This window comes from Salmo salar, chromosome ssa03 (genome assembly GCF_905237065.1).
Source record: "Salmo salar chromosome ssa03, Ssal_v3.1, whole genome shotgun sequence".
Lineage (NCBI taxonomy): Eukaryota > Metazoa > Chordata > Actinopteri > Salmoniformes > Salmonidae > Salmo > Salmo salar.
This window is the reverse complement of record NC_059444.1, coordinates 9,422,160-9,444,015: the sequence shown is the minus strand read 5'-3', so window position 1 is coordinate 9,444,015 and position 21,856 is coordinate 9,422,160. Positions and strand designations below refer to the sequence as shown.

Here is a 21,856-nt window from a genome sequence, read left to right as displayed (position 1 = left end):
AATCTGGGTCCTAACCCATTAGAAACTCAATAGGCATTCAATTGAAAACTTCCCACATCAAAAGAAATCCCACTTCCCGGATGGATTTTCCTCAGATTTTCACCTGCCATATCAGTTCTGTTATACTCACAGACATCATTTGAACGGTTTTGGAAACTTTAGAGTGTGTTCTATCCAAATCTACCAATTCTATGCATATCCTAGCGTCTGGGCCTGAGTAACAGGCATTTAACTTTTTGGGCACGCTTTTCATCCAGACGTCGAAATACTTCCCCCAAGCCATAAGAAGTTAAAATCTGTGTTTGAAGACTTATTTAAGTCTGTCAATCAATCACACAGCATCATCTGATCTGGGAATTTGCAGTGTGCCAGGCTTTTATGAGAGACAATTGTCATCTAAAACAGCATTGGTTTGGTTGTTTTTTCATTTGAGATTTGTACTGTAAGCCACATTGGTACTTGTGCTGACTCTTTGACTTCGCTGTTTAAAGAAGGTTGAGATTGCACACATTAAAAACCCTGAACAGGACGTGATTTGAACACGCAAACTTCTGTTCTGGAGTCAGACGCGCTACCGTTGCGCCACGAGGTCTTGGACGTATTGCATCTTTGGAGGGGATGCCTACTTCAGATTTCGTTGACTGTATCATTTGGAATGGAGGCCTGGTTCTCTGGGGAAATGTACCATCTGACAATGCCCCCTCGTCAGCACGTGCCTCTGCCCAGCAGGTTAGGTGTATAAAAAAAAGTAAATGCAGAGCCTGAATAGCTCAGTCGGTAGAGCATCAGACTTTTAATCTGAGGGTCCAGGCTTCAAGTCCCTGTTCGGGCGCTGCTTTAATGTTCACCTTCCTTCAGTAGGCATTCTCTCAATACTTGCATTGTGTCAGATTTAAAAATGGTTTTACTGCGACAGCATACCATGCGATTATCTGAGGACAGCTCCCCGCTTACAAAAGCATACAAACATTTTCCAACCAATTAGAGGAGTCACGAAAGTCAGAAATAGCCATCAAATGAATCACTTACCTTTGAAGATTTTCATCTGGTTGCAGTCACGAGAGTCCCAGCTACACAATAAATGTTTGTTTTGTTCGATAAAGTCCCTCTTTATATCCCAAAAACTCTGTTTTGTTGGCGCGTTGTGTTCAGTAATCCACTGGCTCAAAGGCGGTCAAAACACGCAGACGAATACGTCCGAATAGTACCAGTAAAGTTTGTTGAAACATGTCAAATGATTTTTATAATTAATCCTCAGGTTGTCAATTGTCTAAATACTCGATAATATTTGAACCGGACAATAGCGTATTCAATAGAAAGGAAAAACAACGAAGGGCGCGCACTTGGTCATGCGCTCAAACCAGCACTGCATGCTTCCTCAGTCCACTGACAGAAGGTCTCATTCTTCTTCATTTTTCAGAAAACAAGCCTTAAACAATGTCTAAAGACTGTTGACATCTAGTGGAAGCCATAGGAACTGCAATCTGGGTCCTAACCCATTAGAAACTCAATAGGCATTCAATTGAAAACTTCCCACATCAAAAGAAATCCCACTTCCCGGATGGATTTTCCTCAGATTTTCACCTGCCATATCAGTTCTGTTATACTCACAGACATCATTTGAACGGTTTTGGAAACTTTAGAGTGTGTTCTATCCAAATCTACCAATTCTATGCATATCCTAGCGTCTGGGCCTGAGTAACAGGCATTTAACTTTTTGGGCACGCTTTTCATCCAGACGTCGAAATACTTCCCCCAAGCCATAAGAAGTTAAAATCTGTGTTTGAAGACTTATTTAAGTCTGTCAATCAATCACACAGCATCATCTGATCTGGGAATTTGCAGTGTGCCAGGCTTTTATGAGAGACAATTGTCATCTAAAACAGCATTGGTTTGCTTGTTTTTTCATTTGAGATTTGTACTGTACGCCACATTGGTTCTTGTGCTGACTCTTTGACTTCGCTGTTTAAAGAAGGTTGAGATTGCACACATTAAAAACCCTGAACAGGACATGATTTGAACACGCAAACTTCTGATCTGGAGTCAGACGCGCTACCGTTGCGCCACGAGGTCTTGGACATATTGCATCTTTGGAGGGGATGCCTACTTCAGATTTCGTTGACTGTATCATTTGGAATGGAGGCCTGGTTCTCTGGGGAAATGTACCATCTGACAATGCCCCCTCGTCAGCACGTGCCTCTGCCCAGCAGGTTAGGTGTATGAAAAAAAGTAACTTCAGAGCCCGAATAGCTCAGTCGGTAGAGCATCAGACTTTTAATCTGAGGGTCCAGGCTTCAAGTCCCTGTTCGGGCGCTGCTTTAATGTTCACCTTCCTTCAGTAGGCATTCTCTCAATACTTGCATTGTGTCAGATTTAAAAATGGTTTTACTGCGACAGCATACCATGCGATTATCTGAGGACAGCTCCCCGCTTACAAAAGCATACAAACATTTTCCAACCAATTAGAGGAGTCACGAAAGTCAGAAATAGCCATCAAATGAATCACTTACCTTTGAAGATTTTCATCTGGTTGCAGTCACAAGAGTCCCAGCTACACAATAAATGTTTGTTTTGTTCGATAAAGTCCCTCTTTATATCCCAAAAACTCTGTTTTGTTGGCGCGTTGTGTTCAGTAATCCACTGGCTCAAAGGCGGTCAAAACACGCAGACGAATACGTCCGAATAGTACCAGTAAAGTTTGTTGAAACATGTCAAATGATTTTTATAATTAATCCTCAGGTTGTCAATTGTCTAAATACTCGATAATATTTGAACCGGACAATAGCGTATTCAATAGAAAGGAAAAACAACGAAGGGCGCGCACTTGGTCATGCGCTCAAACCAGCACTGCATGCTTCCTCAGTCCACTGACAGAAGGTCTCATTCTTCTTCATTTTTCAGAAAACAAGCCTTAAACAATGTCTAAAGACTGTTGACATCCAGTGGAAGCCATAGGAACTGCAATCTGGGTCCTAACCCATTAGAAACTCAATAGGCATTCAATTGAAAACTTCCCACATCAAAAGAAATCCCACTTCCCGGATGGATTTTCCTCAGATTTTCACCTGCCATATCAGTTCTGTTATACTCACAGACATCATTTGAACGGTTTTGGAAACTTTAGAGTGTGTTCTATCCAAATCTACCAATTCTATGCATATCCTAGCGTCTGGGCCTGAGTAACAGGCATTTAACTTTGGGCACGCTTTTCATCCAGACGTCGAAATACTTCCCCCAAGCCATAAGAAGTTAAAATCTGTGTTTGAAGACTTATTTAAGTCTGTCAATCAATCACACAGCATCATCTGATCTGGGAATTTGCAGTGTGCCAGGCTTTTATGAGAGACAATTGTCATCTAAAACAGCATTGGTTTGCTTGTTTTTTCATTTGAGATTTGTACTGTAAGCCACATTGGTTCTTGTGCTGACTCATTGACTTCGCTGTTTAAAGAAGGTAGAGATTGCACACATTAAAAACCCTGAACAGGACATGATTTGAACACGCAAACTTCTGATCTGGAGTCAGACGCGCTACCGTTGCGCCACGAGGTCTTGGACATATTGCATCTTTGGAGGGGATGCCTACTTCAGATTTCGTTGACTGTATCATTTGGAATGGAGGCCTGGTTCTCTGGGGAAATGTACCATCTGACAATGCCCCCTCGTCAGCACGTGCCTCTGCCCAGCAGGTTAGGTGTATGAAAAAAAGTAACTTCAGAGCCCGAATAGCTCAGTCGGTAGAGCATCAGACTTTTAATCTGAGGGTCCAGGCTTCAAGTCCCTGTTCGGGCGCTGCTTTAATGTTCACCTTCCTTCAGTAGGCATTCTCTCAATACTTGCATTGTGTCAGATTTAAAAATGGTTTTACTGCGACAGCATACCATGCGATTATCTGAGGACAGCTCCCCGCTTACAAAAGCATACAAACATTTTCCAACCAATTAGAGGAGTCACGAAAGTCAGAAATAGCCATCAAATGAATCACTTTTCTTTGAAGATTTTCATCTGGTTGCAGTCACGAGAGTCCCAGCTACACAATAAATGTTTGTTTTGTTCGATAAAGTCCCTCTTTATATCCCAAAAACTCTGTTTTGTTGGCGCGTTGTGTTCAGTAATCCACTGGCTCAAAGGCGGTCAAAACACGCAGACGAATACGTCCGAATAGTACCAGTAAAGTTTGTTGAAACATGTCAAACGATTTTTATAATTAATCCTCAGGTTGTCAATTGTCTAAATACTCGATAATATTTCGAACCGGACAATAGCGTATTCAATAGAAAGGAAAAACAACGAAGGGCGCGCACTTGGTCATGCGCTCAAACCAGCACTGCATGCTTCCTCAGTCCACTGACAGAAGGTCTCATTCTTCTTCATTTTTCAGAAAACAAGCCTTAAACAATGTCTAAAGACTGTTGACATCTAGTGGAAGCCATAGGAACTGCAATCTGGGTCCTAACCCATTAGAAACTCAATAGGCATTCAATTGAAAACTTCCCACATCAAAAGAAATCCCACTTCCCGGATGGATTTTCCTCAGATTTTCACCTGCCATATCAGTTCTGTTATACTCACAGACATCATTTGAACGGTTTTGGAAACTTTACAGTGTGTTCTATCCAAATCTACCAATTCTATGCATATCCAGCGTCTGGGCCTGAGTAACAGGCAGTTAACTTTTGGGCACGCTTTTCATCCAGACGTCGAAATACTTCCCCAAGCCATAAGAAGTTAAAATCTGTGTTCGAAGACTTATTTAAGTCTGTCAATCAATCACACAGCATCATCTGATCTGGGAATTTGCAGTGTGCCAGGCTTTTATGAGAGACAATTGTCATCTAAAATAGCATTGGTTTGGTTGTTTTTTCATTTGAGATTTGTACTGTACGCCACATTGGTTCTTGTGCTGACTCATTGACTTCGCTGTTTAAAGAAGGTTGAGATTGCACACATTAAAAACCCTGACCAGGACATGATTTGAACACGCAAACTTCTGATCTGGAGTCAGACGCGCTACCGTTGCGCCACGAGGTCTTGGACATATGGCATCTTTGGAGGGGATGCCTACTTCAGATTTCGTTGACTGTATCATTTGGAATGGAGGCCTGGTTCTCTGGGGAAATGTACCATCTGACAATGCCCCCTCGTCAGCACGTGCCTCTGCCCAGCAGGTTAGGTGTATAAAAAAGTGACTTCAGAGCCCGAATAGCTCAGTCGGTAGAGCATCAGACTTTTAATCTGAGGGTCCAGGCTTCAAGTCCCTGTTCGGGCGCTGCTTTAATGTTCACCTTCCTTCAGTAGGCATTCTCTCAATACTTGCATTGTGTCAGATTTAAAAATGGTTTTACTGCGACAGCATACCATGCGATTATCTGAGGACAGCGCCCCGCTTACAAAAGCATACAAACATTTTCCAACCAATTAGAGGAGTCACGAAAGTCATAAATAGCCATCAAATGAATCACTTACCTTTGAAGATTTTCATCTGGTTGCAGTCACGAGAGTCCCAGCTACACAATAAATGTTTGTTTTGTTCGATAAAGTCCCTCTTTATATCGCAAAAACTCTGTTTTGTTGGCGCGTTGTGTTCAGTAATCCACTGGCTCAAAGGCAGTCAAAACACGCAGACGAATACGTCCGAATAGTACCGGTAAAGTTTGTTGAAACATGTCAAATGATTTTTATAATTAATCCTCAGGTTGTCAATTGTCTAAATACTCGATAATATTTCGAACCGGACAATAGCGTATTCAATAGAAAGGAAAAACAACGAAGGGCGCGCACTTGGTCATGCGCTCAAACCAGCACTGCATGCTTCCTCAGTCCACTGACAGAAGGTCTCATTCTTCTTCATTTTTCAGAAAACAAGCCTTAAACAATGTCTAAAGACTGTTGACATCTAGTGGAAGCCATAGGAACTGCAATCTGGGTCCTAACCCATTAGAAACTCAATAGGCATTCAATTGAAAACTTCCCACATCAAAAGAAATCCCACTTCCCGGATGGATTTTCCTCAGATTTTCACCTGCCATATCAGTTCTGTTATACTCACAGACATCATTTGAACGGTTTTGGAAACTTTAGAGTGTGTTCTATCCAAATCTACCAATTCTATGCATATCCAGCGTCTGGGCCTGAGTAACAGGCAGTTGACTTTGGGCACGCTTTTCATCCAGACGTCGAAATACTTCCCCAAGCCATAAGAAGTTAAAATCTGTGTTCGAAGACTTATTTAAGTCTGTCAATCAATCACACAGCATCATCTGATCTGGGAATTTGCAGTGTGCCAGGCTTTTATGAGAGACAATTGTCATCTAAAACAGCATTGGTTTGGTTGTTTTTTCATTTGAGATTTGTACTGTACGCCACATTGGTTCTTGTGCTGACTCTTTGACTTCGCTGTTTAAAGAAGGTTGAGATTGCACACATTAAAAACCCTGAACAGGACATGATTTGAACACGCAAACTTCTGATCTGGAGTCAGACGCGCTACCGTTGCGCCACGAGGTCTTGGACATATGGCATCTTTGGAGGGGATGCCTAGTTCAGATTTCGTTGACTGTATCATTTGGAATGGAGGCCTGGTTCTCTGGGGAAATGTACCATCTGACAATGCCCCCTCGTCAGCACGTGCCTCTGCCCAGCAGGTTAGGTGTATGAAAAAAAGTAACTTCAGAGCCCGAATAGCTCAGTCGGTAGAGCATCAGACTTTTAATCTGAGGGTCCAGGGTTCAAGTCCCTGTTTGGGCGCTGCTTTAATGTTCACCTTCCTTCAGTAGGCATTCTCTCAATAATTGCATTGTGTCAGATTTAAAAATGGTTTTACTGCGACAGCATACCATGCGATTATCTGAGGACAGCGCCCCGCTTACAAAAGCATACAAACATTTTCCAACCAATTAGAGGAGTCACGAAAGTCAGAAATAGCCATCAAATGAATCACTTACCTTTGAAGATTTTCATCTGGTTGCAGTCACAAGAGTCCCAGCTACACAATAAATGTTTGTTTTGTTCGATAAAGTCCCTCTTTATATCCCAAAAACTCTGTTTTGTTGGCGCGTTGTGTTCAGTAATCCACTGGCTCAAAGGCAGTCAAAACACGCAGACGAATACGTCCGAATAGTACCAGTAAAGTTTGTTGAAACATGTCAAATGATTTTTATAATTAATCCTCAGGTTGTCAATTGTCTAAATACTCGATAATATTTCAACCGGACAATAGCGTATTCAATAGAAAGGAAAAACAACGAAGGCGCGCACTTGGTCATGCGCTCAAACCAGCACTGCATGCTTCCTCAGTCCACTGACAGAAGGTCTCATTCTTCTTCATTTTTCAGAAAACAAGCCTTAAACAATGTCTAAAGACTGTTGACATCTAGTGGAAGCCATAGGAACTGCAATCTGGGTCCTAACCCATTAGAAACTCAATAGGCATTCAATTGAAAACTTCCCACATCAAAAAAATCCCACTTCCCGGATGGATTTTCCTCAGATTTTCACCTGCCATATCAGTTCTGTTATACTCACAGACATCATTTGAACGGTTTTGGAAACTTTAGAGTGTGTTCTATCCAAATCTACCAATTCTATGCATATCCTAGCGTCTGGGCCTGAGTAACAGGCAGTTAACTTTTGGGCACGCTTTTCATCCAGACGTCGAAATACTTCCCCAAGCCATAAGAAGTTAAAATCTGTGTTTGAAGACTTATTTAAGTCTGTCAATCAATCACACAGCATCATCTGATCTGGGAATTTGCAGTGTGCCAGGCTTTTATGAGAGACAATTGTCATCTAAAACAGCATTGGTTTGGTTGTTTTTTCATTTGAGATTTGTACTGTACGCCACATTGGTTCTTGTGCTGACTCATTGACTTCGCTGTTTAAAGAAGGTTGAGATTGCACACATTAAAAACCCTGACCAGGACATGATTTGAACACGCAAACTTCTGATCTGGAGTCAGACGCGCTACCGTTGCGCCACGAGGTCTTGGACATATGGCATCTTTGGAGGGGATGCCTACTTCAGATTTCGTTGACTGTATCATTTGGAATGGAGGCCTGGTTCTCTGGGGAAATGTACCATCTGACAATGCCCCCTCGTCAGCACGTGCCTCTGCCCAGCAGGTTAGGTGTATGAAAAAAAGTAACTTCAGAGCCCGAATAGCTCAGTCGGTAGAGCATCAGACTTTTAATCTGAGGGTCCAGGGTTCAAGTCCCTGTTTGGGCGCTGCTTTAATGTTCACCTTCCTTCAGTAGGCATTCTCTCAATAATTGCATTGTGTCAGATTTAAAAATGGTTTTACTGCGACAGCATACCATGCAATTATCTGAGGACAGCGCCCCGCTTACAAAAGCATACAAACATTTTCCAACCAATTAGAGGAGTCACGAAAGTCAGAAATAGCCATCAAATTAATCACTTACCTTTGAAGATTTTCATCTGGTTGCAGTCACAAGAGTCCCAGCTACACAATAAATGTTTGTTTTGTTCGATAAAGTCCCTCTTTATATCGCAAAAACTCTGTTTTGTTGGCGCGTTGTGTTCAGTAATCCACTGGCTCAAAGGCAGTCAAAACACGCAGACGAATACGTCCGAATAGTACCAGTAAAGTTTGTTGAAACATGTCAAATGATTTTTATAATTAATCCTCAGGTTGTCAATTGTCTAAATACTCGATAATATTTCAACCGGACAATAGCGTATTCAATAGAAAGGAAAAACAACGAAGGGCGTGCACTTGGTCATGCGCTCAAACCAGCACTGCATGCTTCCTCAGTCCACTGACAGAAGGTCTCATTCTTCTTCATTTTTCAGAAAACAAGCCTTAAACAATGTCTAAAGACTGTTGACATCTAGTGGAAGCCATAGGAACTGCAATCTGGGTCCTAACCCATTAGAAACTCAATAGGCATTCAATTGAAAACTTCCCACATCAAAAGAAATCCCACTTCCCGGATGGATTTTCCTCAGATTTTCACCTGCCATATCAGTTCTGTTATACTCACAGACATCATTTGAACGGTTTTGGAAACTTTACAGTGTGTTCTATCCAAATCTACCAATTCTATGCATATCCAGCGTCTGGGCCTGAGTAACAGGCAGTTGACTTTGGGCACGCTTTTCATCCAGACGTCGAAATACTTCACCCAAGCCATAAGAAGTTAAAATCTGTGTTCGAAGACTTATTTAAGTCTGTCAATCAATCACACAGCATCATCTGATCTGGGAATTTGCAGTGTGCCAGGCTTTTATGAGAGACAATTGTCATCTAAAATAGCATTGGTTTGGTTGTTTTTTCATTTGAGATTTGTACTGTACGCCACATTGGTTCTTGTGCTGACTCATTGACTTCGCTGTTTAAAGAAGGTTGAGATTGCACACATTAAAAACCCTGACCAGGACATGATTTGAACACGCAAACTTCTGATCTGGAGTCAGACGCGCTACCGTTGCGCCACGAGGTCTTGGACATATGGCATCTTTCGAGGGGATGCCTACTTCAGATTTCGTTGACTGTATCATTTGGAATGGAGGCCTGGTTCTCTGGGGAAATGTACCATCTGACAATGCCCCCTCGTCAGCACGTGCCTCTGCCCAGCAGGTTAGGTGTATAAAAAAGTGACTTCAGAGCCCGAATAGCTCAGTCGGTAGAGCATCAGACTTTTAATCTGAGGGTCCAGGCTTCAAGTCCCTGTTCGGGCGCTGCTTTAATGTTCACCTTCCTTCAGTAGGCATTCTCTCAATACTTGCATTGTGTCAGATTTAAAAATGGTTTTACTGCGACAGCATACCATGCGATTATCTGAGGACAGCTCCCCGCTTACAAAAGCATACAAACATTTTCCAACCAATTAGAGGAGTCACGAAAGTCAGAAATAGCCATCAAATGAATCACTTCCCTTTGAAGATTTTCATCTGGTTGCAGTCACGAGAGTCCCAGCTACACAATAAATGTTTGTTTTGTTCGATAAAGTCCCTCTTTATATCGCAAAAACTCTGTTTTGTTGGCGCGTTGTGTTCAGTAATCCACTGGCTCAAAGGCAGTCAAAACACGCAGACGAATACGTCCGAATAGTACCAGTAAAGTTTGTTGAAACATGTCAAATGATTTTTATAATTAATCCTCAGGTTGTCAATTGTCTAAATACTCGATAATATTTGAACCGGACAATAGCGTATTCAATAGAAAGGAAAAACAACGAAGGGCGCGCACTTGGTCATGCGCTCAAACCAGCACTGCATGCTTCCTCAGTCCACTGACAGAAGGTCTCATTCTTCTTCATTTTTCAGAAAACAAGCCTTAAACAATGTCTAAAGACTGTTGACATCTAGTGGAAGCCATAGGAACTGCAATCTGGGTCCTAACCCATTAGAAACTCAATAGGCATTCAATTGAAAACTTCCCACATCAAAAAAAATCCCACTTCCCGGATGGATTTTCCTCAGATTTTCACCTGCCATATCAGTTCTGTTATACTCACAGACATCATTTGAACGGTTTTGGAAACTTTAGAGTGTGTTCTATCCAAATCTACCAATTCTATGCATATCCTAGCGTCTGGGCCTGAGTAACAGGCAGTTGACTTTGGGCACGCTTTTCATCCAGACGTCGAAATACTTCACCCAAGCCATAAGAAGTTAAAATCTGTGTTCGAAGACTTATTTAAGTCTGTCAATCAATCACACAGCATCATCTGATCTGGGAATTTGCAGTGTGCCAGGCTTTTATGAGAGACAATTGTCATCTAAAATAGCATTGGTTTGGTTGTTTTTTCATTTGAGATTTGTACTGTACGCCACATTGGTTCTTGTGCTGACTCATTGACTTCGCTGTTTAAAGAAGGTTGAGATTGCACACATTAAAAACCCTGACCAGGACATGATTTGAACACGCAAACTTCTGATCTGGAGTCAGACGCGCTACCGTTGCGCCACGAGGTCTTGGACATATGGCATCTTTCGAGGGGATGCCTACTTCAGATTTCGTTGACTGTATCATTTGGAATGGAGGCCTGGTTCTCTGGGGAAATGTACCATCTGACAATGCCCCCTCGTCAGCACGTGCCTCTGCCCAGCAGGTTAGGTGTATGAAAAAAAGTAACTTCAGAGCCCGAATAGCTCAGTCGGTAGAGCATCAGACTTTTAATCTGAGGGTCCAGGCTTCAAGTCCCTGTTCGGGCGCTGCTTTAATGTTCACCTTCCTTCAGTAGGCATTCTCTCAATACTTGCATTGTGTCAGATTTAAAAATGGTTTTACTGCGACAGCATACCATGCGATTATCTGAGGACAGCTCCCCGCTTACAAAAGCATACAAACATTTTCCAACCAATTAGAGGAGTCACGAAAGTCAGAAATAGCCATCAAATGAATCACTTACCTTTGAAGATTTTCATCTGGTTGCAGTCACAAGAGTCCCAGCTACACAATAAATGTTTGTTTTGTTCGATAAAGTCCCTCTTTATATCCCAAAAACTCTGTTTTGTTGGCGCGTTGTGTTCAGTAATCCACTGGCTCAAAGGCGGTCAAAACACGCAGACGAATACGTCCGAATAGTACCAGTAAAGTTTGTTGAAACATGTCAAATGATTTTTATAATTAATCCTCAGGTTGTCAATTGTCTAAATACTCGATAATATTTGAACCGGACAATAGCGTATTCAATAGAAAGGAAAAACAACGAAGGGCGCGCACTTGGTCATGCGCTCAAACCAGCACTGCATGCTTCCTCAGTCCACTGACAGAAGGTCTCATTCTTCTTCATTTTTCAGAAAACAAGCCTTAAACAATGTCTAAAGACTGTTGACATCTAGTGGAAGCCATAGGAACTGCAATCTGGGTCCTAACCCATTAGAAACTCAATAGGCATTCAATTGAAAACTTCCCACATCAAAAGAAATCCCACTTCCCGGATGGATTTTCCTCAGATTTTCACCTGCCATATCAGTTCTGTTATACTCACAGACATCATTTGAACGGTTTTGGAAACTTTAGAGTGTGTTCTATCCAAATCTACCAATTCTATGCATATCCTAGCGTCTGGGCCTGAGTAACAGGCATTTAACTTTGGGCACGCTTTTCATCCAGACGTCGAAATACTTCCCCCAAGCCATAAGAAGTTAAAATCTGTGTTTGAAGACTTATTTAAGTCTGTCAATCAATCACACAGCATCATCTGATCTGGGAATTTGCAGTGTGCCAGGCTTTTATGAGAGACAATTGTCATCTAAAACAGCATTGGTTTGGTTGTTTTTTCATTTGAGATTTGTACTGTACGCCACATTGGTTCTTGTGCTGACTCATTGACTTCGCTGTTTAAAGAAGGTTGAGATTGCACACATTAAAAACCCTGACCAGGACATGATTTGAACACGCAAACTTCTGATCTGGAGTCAGACGCGCTACCGTTGCGCCACGAGGTCTTGGACATATGGCATCTTTCGAGGGGATGCCTACTTCAGATTTCGTTGACTGTATCATTTGGAATGGAGGCCTGGTTCTCTGGGGAAATGTACCATCTGACAATGCCCCCTCGTCAGCACATGCCTCTGCCCGGCAGGTTAGGTGTATGAAAAAAAGTAACTTCAGAGCCCGAATAGCTCAGTCGGTAGAGCATCAGACTTTTAATCTGAGGGTCCAGGGTTCAAGTCCCTATTCGGGCGCTGCTTTAATGTTCACCTTCCTTCAGTAGGCAGTCTCTCAATACTTGCATTGTGTCAGATTTAAAAATGGTTTTACTGCGACAGCATACCATGCGATTATCTGAGGACAGCTCCCCGCTTACAAAAGCATACAAACATTTTCCAACCAATTAGAGGAGTCACGAAAGTCAGAAATAGCCATCAAATGAATCACTTACCTTTGAAGATTTTCATCTGGTTGCAGTCACAAGAGTCCCAGCTACACAATAAATGTTTGTTTTGTTCGATAAAGTCCCTCTTTATATCCCAAAAACTCTGTTTTGTTGGCGCGTTGTGTTCAGTAATCCACTGGCTCAAAGGCGGTCAAAACACGCAGACGAATACGTCCGAATAGTACCGGTAAAGTTTGTTGAAACATGTCAAATGATTTTTATAATTAATCCTCAGGTTGTCAATTGTCTAAATACTCGATAATATTTCAACCGGACAATAGCGTATTCAATAGAAAGGAAAAACAACGAAGGGCGCGCAGTTGGTCATGCGCTCAAACCAGCACTGCATGCTTCCTCAGTCCACTGACAGAAGGTCTCATTCTTCTTCATTTTTCAGAAAACAAGCCTTAAACAATGTCTAAAGACTGTTGACATCTAGTGGAAGCCATGGGAACTGCAATCTGGGTCCTAACCCATTAGAAACTCAATAGGCATTCAATTGAAAACTTCCCACATCAAAAGAAATCCCACTTCCCGGATGGATTTTCCTCAGATTTTCACCTGCCATATCAGTTCTGTTATACTCACAGACATAATTTGAACGGTTTTGGAAACTTTACAGTGTGTTCTATCCAAATCTACCAATTCTATGCATATCCTAGCGTCTGGGCCTGAGTAACAGGCATTTAACTTTGGGCACGCTTTTCATCCAGACGTCGAAATACTTCCCCCAAGCCATAAGAAGTTAAAATCTGTGTTCGAAGACTGATTTAAGTCTGTCAATCAATCACACAGCATCATCTGATCTGGGAATTTGCAGTGTGCCAGGCTTTTATGAGAGACAATTGTCATCTAAAACAGCATTGGTTTGGTTGTTTTTTCATTTGAGATTTGTACTGTACGCCACATTGGTACTTGTGCTGACTCATTGACTTCGCTGTTTAAAGAAGGTAGAGATTGCACACATTAAAAACCCTGACCACGACGTGATTTGAACACGCAACCTTCTGATCTGGAGTCAGACGCGCTACCGTTGCGCAACGAGGGCTTAGACATATTGCATCTTTGGAGGGGATGCCTAGTTCAGATTTCGTTGACTGTATCATTTGGAATGGAGGCCTGGTTCTCTGGGGAAATGTACCATCTGACAATGCCCCCTCGTCAGCACGTGCCTCTGCCCGGCAGGTTAGGTGTATGAAAAAAAGTAACTGCAGAGCCCGAATAGCTCAGTCGGTAGAGCATCAGACTTTTAATCTGAGGGTCCAGGGTTCAAGTCCCTGTTCGGGCGCTGCTTTAATGTTCACCTTCCTTCAGTAGGCAGTCTCTCAATACTTGCATTGTGTCAGATTTAAAAATGGTTTTACTGCGACAGCATACCATGCCATTATCTGAGGACAGCTCCCCTCTTACAAAAGCATACAAACATTTTCCAACCAATTAGAGGAGTCACGAAAGTCAGAAATAGCCATCAAATTAATCACTTACCTTTGAAGATTTTCATCTGGTTGCAGTCACAAGAGTCCCAGCTACACAATAAATGTTTGTTTTGTTCGATAAAGTCCCTCTTTATATCCCAAAAACTCTGTTTTGTTGGCGCGTTGTGTTCAGTAATCCACTGGCTCAAAGGCGGTCAAAACACGCAGACGAATACGTCCGAATAGTACCAGTAAAGTTTGTTGAAACATGTCAAATGATTTTTATAATTAATCCTCAGGTTGTCAATTGTCTAAATACTCGATAATATTTCAACCGGACAATAGCGTATTCAATAGAAAGGAAAAACAACGAAGGGCGCGCACTTGGTCATGCGCTCAAACCAGCACTGCATGCTTCCTCAGTCCACTGACAGAAGGTCTCATTCTTCTTCATTTTTCAGAAAACAAGCCTTAAACAATGTCTAAAGACTGTTGACATCTAGTGGAAGCCATAGGAACTGCAATCTGGGTCCTAACCCATTAGAAACTCAATAGGCATTCAATTGAAAACTTCCCACATCAAAAGAAATCCCACTTCCCGGATGGATTTTCCTCAGATTTTCACCTGCCATATCAGTTCTGTTATACTCACAGACATCATTTGAACGGTTTTGGAAACTTTAGAGTGTGTTCTATCCAAATCTACCAATTCTTTGCATATCCTAGCGTCTGGGCCTGAGTAACAGGCATTTAACTTTTTGGGCACGCTTTTCATCCAGACGTCGAAATACTTCCCCCAAGCCATAAGAAGTTAAAATCTGTGTTCGAAGACTTATTTAAGTCTGTCAATCAATCACACAGCATCATCTGATCTGGGAATTTGCAGTGTGCCAGGCTTTTATGAGAGACAATTGTCATCTAAAACAGCATTGGTTTGGTTGTTTTTTCATTTGAGATTTGTACTGTACGCCACATTGGTTCTTGTGCTGACTCATTGACTTCGCTGTTTAAAGAAGGTAGAGATTGCACACATTAAAAACCCTGACCACGACTTGATTTGAACATGCAACCTTCTGTTCTGGAGTCAGACGCGCTACCGTTGCGCCACGAGGTCTTGGACGTATTGCATCTTTGGAGGGGATGCCTACTTCAGATTTCGTTGACTGTATCATTTGGAATGGAGGCCTGGTTCTCTGGGGAAATGTACCATCTGACAATGCCCCCTCGTCAGCACGTGCCTCTGCCCGGCAGGTTAGGTGTATGAAAAAAAGTAACTTCAGAGCCCGAATAGCTCAGTCGGTAGAGCATCAGACTTTTAATCTGAGGGTCCAGGCTTCAAGTCCCTGTTCGGGCGCTGCTTTAATGTTCACCTTCCTTCAGTAGGCAGTCTCTCAATACTTGCATTGTGTCAGATTTAAAAATGGTTTTACTGCGACAGCATACCATGCGATTATCTGAGGACAGCTCCCCGCTTACAAAAGCATACAAACATTTTCCAACCAATTAGAGGAGTCACGAAAGTCAGAAATAGCCATCAAATGAATCACTTACCTTTGAAGATTTTCATCTGGTTGCAGTCACAAGAGTCCCAGCTACACAATAAATGTTTGTTTTGTTCGATAAAGTCCCTCTTTATATCCCAAAAACTCTGTTTTGTTGGCGCGTTGTGTTCAGTAATCCACTGGCTCAAAGGCGGTCAAAACACGCAGACGAATACGTCCGAATAGTACCAGTAAAGTTTGTTGAAACATGTCAAACGATTTTTATAATTAATCCTCAGGTTGTCAATTGTCTAAATACTCGATAATATTTCAACCGGACAATAGCGTATTCAATAGAAAGGAAAAACAACGAAGGGCGCGCAGTTGGTCATGCGCTCAAACCAGCACTGCATGCTTCCTCAGTCCACTGACAGAAGGTCTCATTCTTCTTCATTTTTCAGAAAACAAGCCTTAAACAATGTCTAAAGACTGTTGACATCTAGTGGAAGCCATAGGAACTGCAATCTGGGTCCTAACCCATTAGAAACTCAATAGGCATTCAATTGAAAACTTCCCACATCAAAAGAAATCCCACTTCCCGGATGGATTTTCCTCAGATTTTCACCTGCCATATCAGTTCTGTTATACTCACAGACATAATTTGAACGGTTTTGGAAACTTTAGAGTGTGTTCTATCCAAATCTACCAATTCTATGCATATCCTAGCATCTGGGCCTGAGTAACAGGCATTTAACTTTGGGCACGCTTTTCATCCAGACGTCGAAATACTTCCCCCAAGCCATAAGAAGTTAAAATCTGTGTTCGAAGACTGATTTAAGTCTGTCAATCAATCACACAGCATCATCTGATCTGGGAATTTGCAGTGTGCCAGGCTTTTATGAGAGACAATTGTCATCTAAAACAGCATTGGTTTGGTTGTTTTTTCATTTGAGATTTGTACTGTACGCCACATTGGTTCTTGTGCTGACTCATTGACTTCGCTGTTTAAAGAAGGTAGAGATTGCACACATTAAAAACCCTGACCAGGACGTGATTTGAACACGCAACCTTCTGATCTGGAGTCAGACGCGCTACCGTTGCGCCACGAGGGCTTGGACATATTGCATCTTTGGAGGGGATGCCTAGTTCAGATTTTGTTGACTGTATCATTTGGAATGGAGGCCTGGTTCTCTGGGGAAATGTACCATCTGACATTGCCCCCTCGTCAGCACGTGCCTCTGCCCGGCAGGTTAGGTGTATGAAAAAAAGTAACTTCAGAGCCCGAATAGCTCAGTCGGTAGAGCATCAGACTTTTAATCTGAGGGTCCAGGGTTCAAGTCCCTGTTCGGGCGCTGCTTTAATGTTCACCTTCCTTCAGTAGGCAGTCTCTCAATACTTGCATTGTGTCAGATTTAAAAATGGTTTTACTGCGACAGCATACCATGCGATTATCTGTGGACAGCTCCCCGCTTACAAAAGCATACAAACATTTTCCAACCAATTAGAGGAGTCACGAAAGTCAGAAATAGCCATCAAATTAATCACTTACCTTTGAAGATTTTCATCTGGTTGCAGTCACAAGAGTCCCAGCTACACAATAAATGTTTGTTTTGTTCGATAAAGTCCCTCTTTATATCCCAAAAACTCTGTTTTGTTGGCGCGTTGTGTTCAGTAATCCACTGGCTCAAAGGCGGTCAAAACACGCAGACGAATACGTCCGAATAGTACCAGTAAAGTTTGTTGAAACATGTCAAATGATTTTTATAATTAATCCTCAGGTTGTCAATTGTCTAAATACTCGATAATATTTCAACCGGACAATAGCGTATTCAATAGAAAGGAAAAACAACGAAGGGCGCGCACTTGGTCATGCGCTCAAACCAGCACTGCATGCTTCCTCAGTCCACTGACAGAAGGTCTCATTCTTCTTCATTTTTCAGAAAACAAGCCTTAAACAATGTCTAAAGACTGTTGACATCTAGTGGAAGCCATGGGAACTGCAATCTGGGTCCTAACCCATTAGAAACTCAATAGGCATTCAATTGAAAACTTCCCACATCAAAAGAAATCCCACTTCCCGGATGGATTTTCCTCAGATTTTCACCTGCCATATCAGTTCTGTTATACTCACAGACATCATTTGAACGGTTTTGGAAACTTTAGAGTGTGTTCTATCCAAATCTACCAATTCTATGCATATCCTAGCATCTGGGCCTGAGTAACAGGCATTTAACTTTGGGCACGCTTTTCATCCAGACGTCGAAATACTTCCCCCAAGCCATAAGAAGTTAAAATCTGTGTTCGAAGACTGATTTAAGTCTGTCAATCAATCACACAGCATCATCTGATCTGGGAATTTGCAGTGTGCCAGGCTTTTATGAGAGACAATTGTCATCTAAAATAGCATTGGTTTGGTTGTTTTTTCATTTGAGATTTGTACTGTACGCCACATTGGTTCTTGTGCTGACTCATTGACTTTGCTGTTTAAAGAAGGTTGAGATTGCACACATTAAAAACCCTGACCAGGACATGATTTGAACACGCAAACTTCTGATCTGGAGTCAGACGCGCTACCGTTGCGCCACGAGGTCTTGGACATATGGCATCTTTCGAGGGGATGCCTAGTTCAGATTTCGTTGACTGTATCATTTGGAATGGAGGCCTGGTTCTCTGGGGAAATGTACCATCTGACAATGCCCCCCTCGTCAGCACGTGCCTCTGCCCGGCAGGTTAGGTGTATGAAAAAAAGTAACTTCAGAGCCCGAATAGCTCAGTCGGTAGAGCATCAGACTTTTAATCTGAGGGTCCAGGCTTCAAGTCCCTGTTCGGGCGCTGCTTTAATGTTCACCTTCCTTCAGTAGGCAGTCTCTCAATACTTGCATTGTGTCAGATTTAAAAATGGTTTTACTGCGACAGCATACCATGCGATTATCTGAGGACAGCTCCCCGCTTACAAAAGCATACAAACATTTTCCAACCAATTAGAGGAGTCACGAAAGTCAGAAATAGCCATCAAATGAATCACTTACCTTTGAAGATTTTCATCTGGTTGCAGTCACAAGAGTCCCAGCTACACAATAAATGTTTGTTTTGTTCGATAAAGTCCCTCTTTATATCCCAAAAACTCTGTTTTGTTGGCGCGTTGTGTTCAGTAATCCACTGGCTCAAAGGCGGTCAAAACACGCAGACGAATACGTCCGAATAGTACCAGTAAAGTTTGTTGAAACATGTCAAATGATTTTTATAATTAATCCTCAGGTTGTCAATTGTCTAAATACTCGATAATATTTCAACCGGACAATAGCGTATTCAATAGAAAGGAAAAACAACGAAGGGCGCGCACTTGGTCATGCGCTCAAACCAGCACTGCATGCTTCCTCAGTCCACTGACAGAAGGTCTCATTCTTCTTCATTTTTCAGAAAACAAGCCTTAAACAATGTCTAAAGACTGTTGACATCTAGTGGAAGCCATAGGAACTGCAATCTGGGTCCTAACCCATTAGAAACTCAATAGGCATTCAATTGAAAACTTCCCACATCAAAAGAAATCCCACTTCCGGATGGATTTTCCTCAGATTTTCACCTGCCATATCAGTTCTGTTATACTCACAGACATCATTTGAACGGTTTTGGAAACTTTACAGTGTGTTCTATCCAAATCTACCAATTCTATGCATATCCTAGCGTCTGGGCCTGAGTAACAGGCATTTAACTTTGGGCACGCTTTTCATCCAGACGTCGAAATACTTCCCCCAAGCCATAAGAAGTTCAAATCTGTGTTCGAAGACTGATTTAAGTCTGTCAATCAATCACACAGCATCATCTGATCTGGGAATTTGCAGTGTGCCAGGCTTTTATGAGAGACAATTGTCATCTACAACAGCATTGGTTTGGTTGTTTTTTCATTTGAGATTTGTACTGTACGCCACATTGGTTCTTGTGCTGACTCATTGACTTCGCTGTTTAAAGAAGGTAGAGATTGCACACATTAAAAACCCTGACCACGACGTGATTTGAACACGCAACCTTCTGATCTGGAGTCAGACGCGCTACCGTTGCGCAACGAGGTCTTGGACATATGGCATCTTTGGAGGGGATGCCTAGTTCAGATTTCGTTGACTGTATCATTTGGAATGGAGGCCTGGTTCTCTGGGGAAATGTACCATCTGACAATGCCCCCTCGTCAGCACGTGCCTCTGCCCGGCAGGTTAGGTGTATGAAAAAAAGTAACTTCAGAGCCCGAATAGCTCAGTCGGTAGAGCATCAGACTTTTAATCTGAGGGTCCAGGCTTCAAGTCCCTGTTCGGGCGCTGCTTTAATGTTCACCTTCCTTCAGTAGGCAGTCTCTCAATACTTGCATTGTGTCAGATTTAAAAATGGTTTTACTGCGACAGCATACCATGCGATTATCTGAGGACAGCTCCCCGCTTACAAAAGCATACAAACATTTTCCAACCAATTAGAGGAGTCACGAAAGTCAGAAATAGCCATCAAATTAATCACTTACCTTTGAAGATTTTCATCTGGTTGCAGTCACAAGAGTCCCAGCTACACAATAAATGTTTGTTTTGTTCGATAAAGTCCCTCTTTATATCCCAAAAACTCTGTTTTGTTGGCGCGTTGTGTTCAGTAATCCACTGGCTCAAAGGCGGTCAAAACACGCAGACGAATACGTCCGAATAGTACCAGTAAAGTTTGTTGAAACATGTCAAATGATTTTTATAATTAATCCTCAGGTTGTCAATTGTCTAAATACTCGATAATATTTGAACCGGACAATAGCGTATTCAATAGAAAGGAAAAACAACGAAGGGCGCGCACTTGGTCATGCGCTCAAACCAGCACTGCATGCTTCCTCAGTCCACTGACAGAAGGTCTCATTCTTCTTCATTTTTCAGAAAACAAGCCTTAAACAATGTCTAAAGACTGTTGACATCTAGTGGAAGCCATAGGAACTGCAATCTGGGTCCTAACCCATTAGAAACTCAATAGGCATTCAATTGAAAACTTCCCACATCAAAAGAAATCCCACTTCCCGGATGGATTTTCCTCAGATTTTCACCTGCCATATCAGTTCTGTTATACTCACAGACATCATTTGAACGGTTTTGGAAACTTTAGAGTGTGTTCTATCCAAATCTACCAATTCTATGCATATCCTAGCGTCTGGGCCTGAGTAACAGGCATTTAACTTTTTGGGCACGCTTTTCATCCAGACGTCGAAATACTTCCCCCAAGCCATAAGAAGTTAAAATCTGTGTTCGAAGACTGATTTAAGTCTGTCAATCAATCACACAGCATCATCTGATCTGGGAATTTGCAGTGTGCCAGGCTTTTATGAGAGACAATTGTCATCTAAAATAGCATTGGTTTGGTTGTTTTTTCATTTGAGATTTGTACTGTACGCCACATTGGTTCTTGTGCTGACTCATTGACTTCGCTGTTTAAAGAAGGTTGAGATTGCACACATTAAAAACCCTGACCAGGACGTGATTTGAACACGCAAACTTCTGATCTGGAGTCAGACGCGCTACCGTTGCGCCACGAGGTCTTGGACATATGGCATCTTTCGAGGGGATGCCTAGTTCAGATTTCGTTGACTGTATCATTTGGAATGGAGGCCTGGTTCTCTGGGGAAATGTACCATCTGACAATGCCCCCTCGTCAGCACGTGCCTCTGCCCGGCAGGTTAGGTGTATGAAAAAAAGTAACTTCAGAGCCCGAATAGCTCAGTCGGTAGAGCATCAGACTTTTAATCTGAGGGTCCAGGCTTCAAGTCCCTGTTCGGGCGCTGCTTTAATGTTCACCTTCCTTCAGTAGGCAGTCTCTCAATACTTGCATTGTGTCAGATTTAAAAATGGTTTTACTGCGACAGCATACCATGCGATTATCTGAGGACAGCTCCCCGCTTACAAAAGCATACAAACATTTTCCAACCAATTAGAGGAGTCACGAAAGTCAGAAATAGCCATCAAATGAATCACTTACCTTTGAAGATTTTCATCTGGTTGCAGTCACAAGAGTCCCAGCTACACAATAAATGTTTGTTTTGTTCGATAAAGTCCCTCTTTATATCCCAAAAACTCTGTTTTGTTGGCGCGTTGTGTTCAG

General features: G+C 42.2%; 19 non-coding genes across 19 annotated transcripts; 15 read left to right on the top strand and 4 right to left on the bottom strand.

Annotated features, from left to right (window-relative positions):
* Window positions 1–759: 759 nt before the first annotated feature.
* On the top strand, window positions 760–832 carry trnak-uuu (transfer RNA lysine (anticodon UUU)). Its single transcript has one exon. It is a non-coding gene; the product is annotated as a tRNA-Lys (tRNA).
* Window positions 833–2,240: 1,408 nt separating this feature from the next.
* Window positions 2,241–2,313, top strand: trnak-uuu (transfer RNA lysine (anticodon UUU)). Its single transcript has one exon. It is a non-coding gene; the product is annotated as a tRNA-Lys (tRNA).
* Window positions 2,314–3,719: 1,406 nt separating this feature from the next.
* Window positions 3,720–3,792, top strand: trnak-uuu (transfer RNA lysine (anticodon UUU)). The gene has a single exon. It is a non-coding gene; the product is annotated as a tRNA-Lys (tRNA).
* Window positions 3,793–5,196: 1,404 nt separating this feature from the next.
* trnak-uuu (transfer RNA lysine (anticodon UUU)) lies at window positions 5,197–5,269 on the top strand. The gene has a single exon. It is a non-coding gene; the product is annotated as a tRNA-Lys (tRNA).
* Window positions 5,270–6,674: 1,405 nt separating this feature from the next.
* On the top strand, window positions 6,675–6,747 carry trnak-uuu (transfer RNA lysine (anticodon UUU)). The gene has a single exon. It is a non-coding gene; the product is annotated as a tRNA-Lys (tRNA).
* A 1,404-nt stretch (window positions 6,748–8,151) lies between these two features.
* Window positions 8,152–8,224, top strand: trnak-uuu (transfer RNA lysine (anticodon UUU)). Its single transcript has one exon. It is a non-coding gene; the product is annotated as a tRNA-Lys (tRNA).
* Window positions 8,225–9,627: 1,403 nt separating this feature from the next.
* On the top strand, window positions 9,628–9,700 carry trnak-uuu (transfer RNA lysine (anticodon UUU)). The gene has a single exon. It is a non-coding gene; the product is annotated as a tRNA-Lys (tRNA).
* Window positions 9,701–11,106: 1,406 nt separating this feature from the next.
* Window positions 11,107–11,179, top strand: trnak-uuu (transfer RNA lysine (anticodon UUU)). Its single transcript has one exon. It is a non-coding gene; the product is annotated as a tRNA-Lys (tRNA).
* Window positions 11,180–12,585: 1,406 nt separating this feature from the next.
* On the top strand, window positions 12,586–12,658 carry trnak-uuu (transfer RNA lysine (anticodon UUU)). Its single transcript has one exon. It is a non-coding gene; the product is annotated as a tRNA-Lys (tRNA).
* A 1,167-nt stretch (window positions 12,659–13,825) lies between these two features.
* Window positions 13,826–13,897, bottom strand: trnaw-cca (transfer RNA tryptophan (anticodon CCA)). The gene has a single exon. It is a non-coding gene; the product is annotated as a tRNA-Trp (tRNA).
* Window positions 13,898–14,064: 167 nt separating this feature from the next.
* trnak-uuu (transfer RNA lysine (anticodon UUU)) lies at window positions 14,065–14,137 on the top strand. The gene has a single exon. It is a non-coding gene; the product is annotated as a tRNA-Lys (tRNA).
* A 1,408-nt stretch (window positions 14,138–15,545) lies between these two features.
* On the top strand, window positions 15,546–15,618 carry trnak-uuu (transfer RNA lysine (anticodon UUU)). The gene has a single exon. It is a non-coding gene; the product is annotated as a tRNA-Lys (tRNA).
* Window positions 15,619–16,785: 1,167 nt separating this feature from the next.
* On the bottom strand, window positions 16,786–16,857 carry trnaw-cca (transfer RNA tryptophan (anticodon CCA)). The gene has a single exon. It is a non-coding gene; the product is annotated as a tRNA-Trp (tRNA).
* A 167-nt stretch (window positions 16,858–17,024) lies between these two features.
* Window positions 17,025–17,097, top strand: trnak-uuu (transfer RNA lysine (anticodon UUU)). The gene has a single exon. It is a non-coding gene; the product is annotated as a tRNA-Lys (tRNA).
* Window positions 17,098–18,504: 1,407 nt separating this feature from the next.
* Window positions 18,505–18,577, top strand: trnak-uuu (transfer RNA lysine (anticodon UUU)). Its single transcript has one exon. It is a non-coding gene; the product is annotated as a tRNA-Lys (tRNA).
* A 1,166-nt stretch (window positions 18,578–19,743) lies between these two features.
* Window positions 19,744–19,815, bottom strand: trnaw-cca (transfer RNA tryptophan (anticodon CCA)). The gene has a single exon. It is a non-coding gene; the product is annotated as a tRNA-Trp (tRNA).
* Window positions 19,816–19,982: 167 nt separating this feature from the next.
* trnak-uuu (transfer RNA lysine (anticodon UUU)) lies at window positions 19,983–20,055 on the top strand. The gene has a single exon. It is a non-coding gene; the product is annotated as a tRNA-Lys (tRNA).
* A 1,169-nt stretch (window positions 20,056–21,224) lies between these two features.
* Window positions 21,225–21,296, bottom strand: trnaw-cca (transfer RNA tryptophan (anticodon CCA)). Its single transcript has one exon. It is a non-coding gene; the product is annotated as a tRNA-Trp (tRNA).
* Window positions 21,297–21,463: 167 nt separating this feature from the next.
* On the top strand, window positions 21,464–21,536 carry trnak-uuu (transfer RNA lysine (anticodon UUU)). The gene has a single exon. It is a non-coding gene; the product is annotated as a tRNA-Lys (tRNA).
* The last annotated feature ends 320 nt before the right edge of the window (window positions 21,537–21,856 follow it).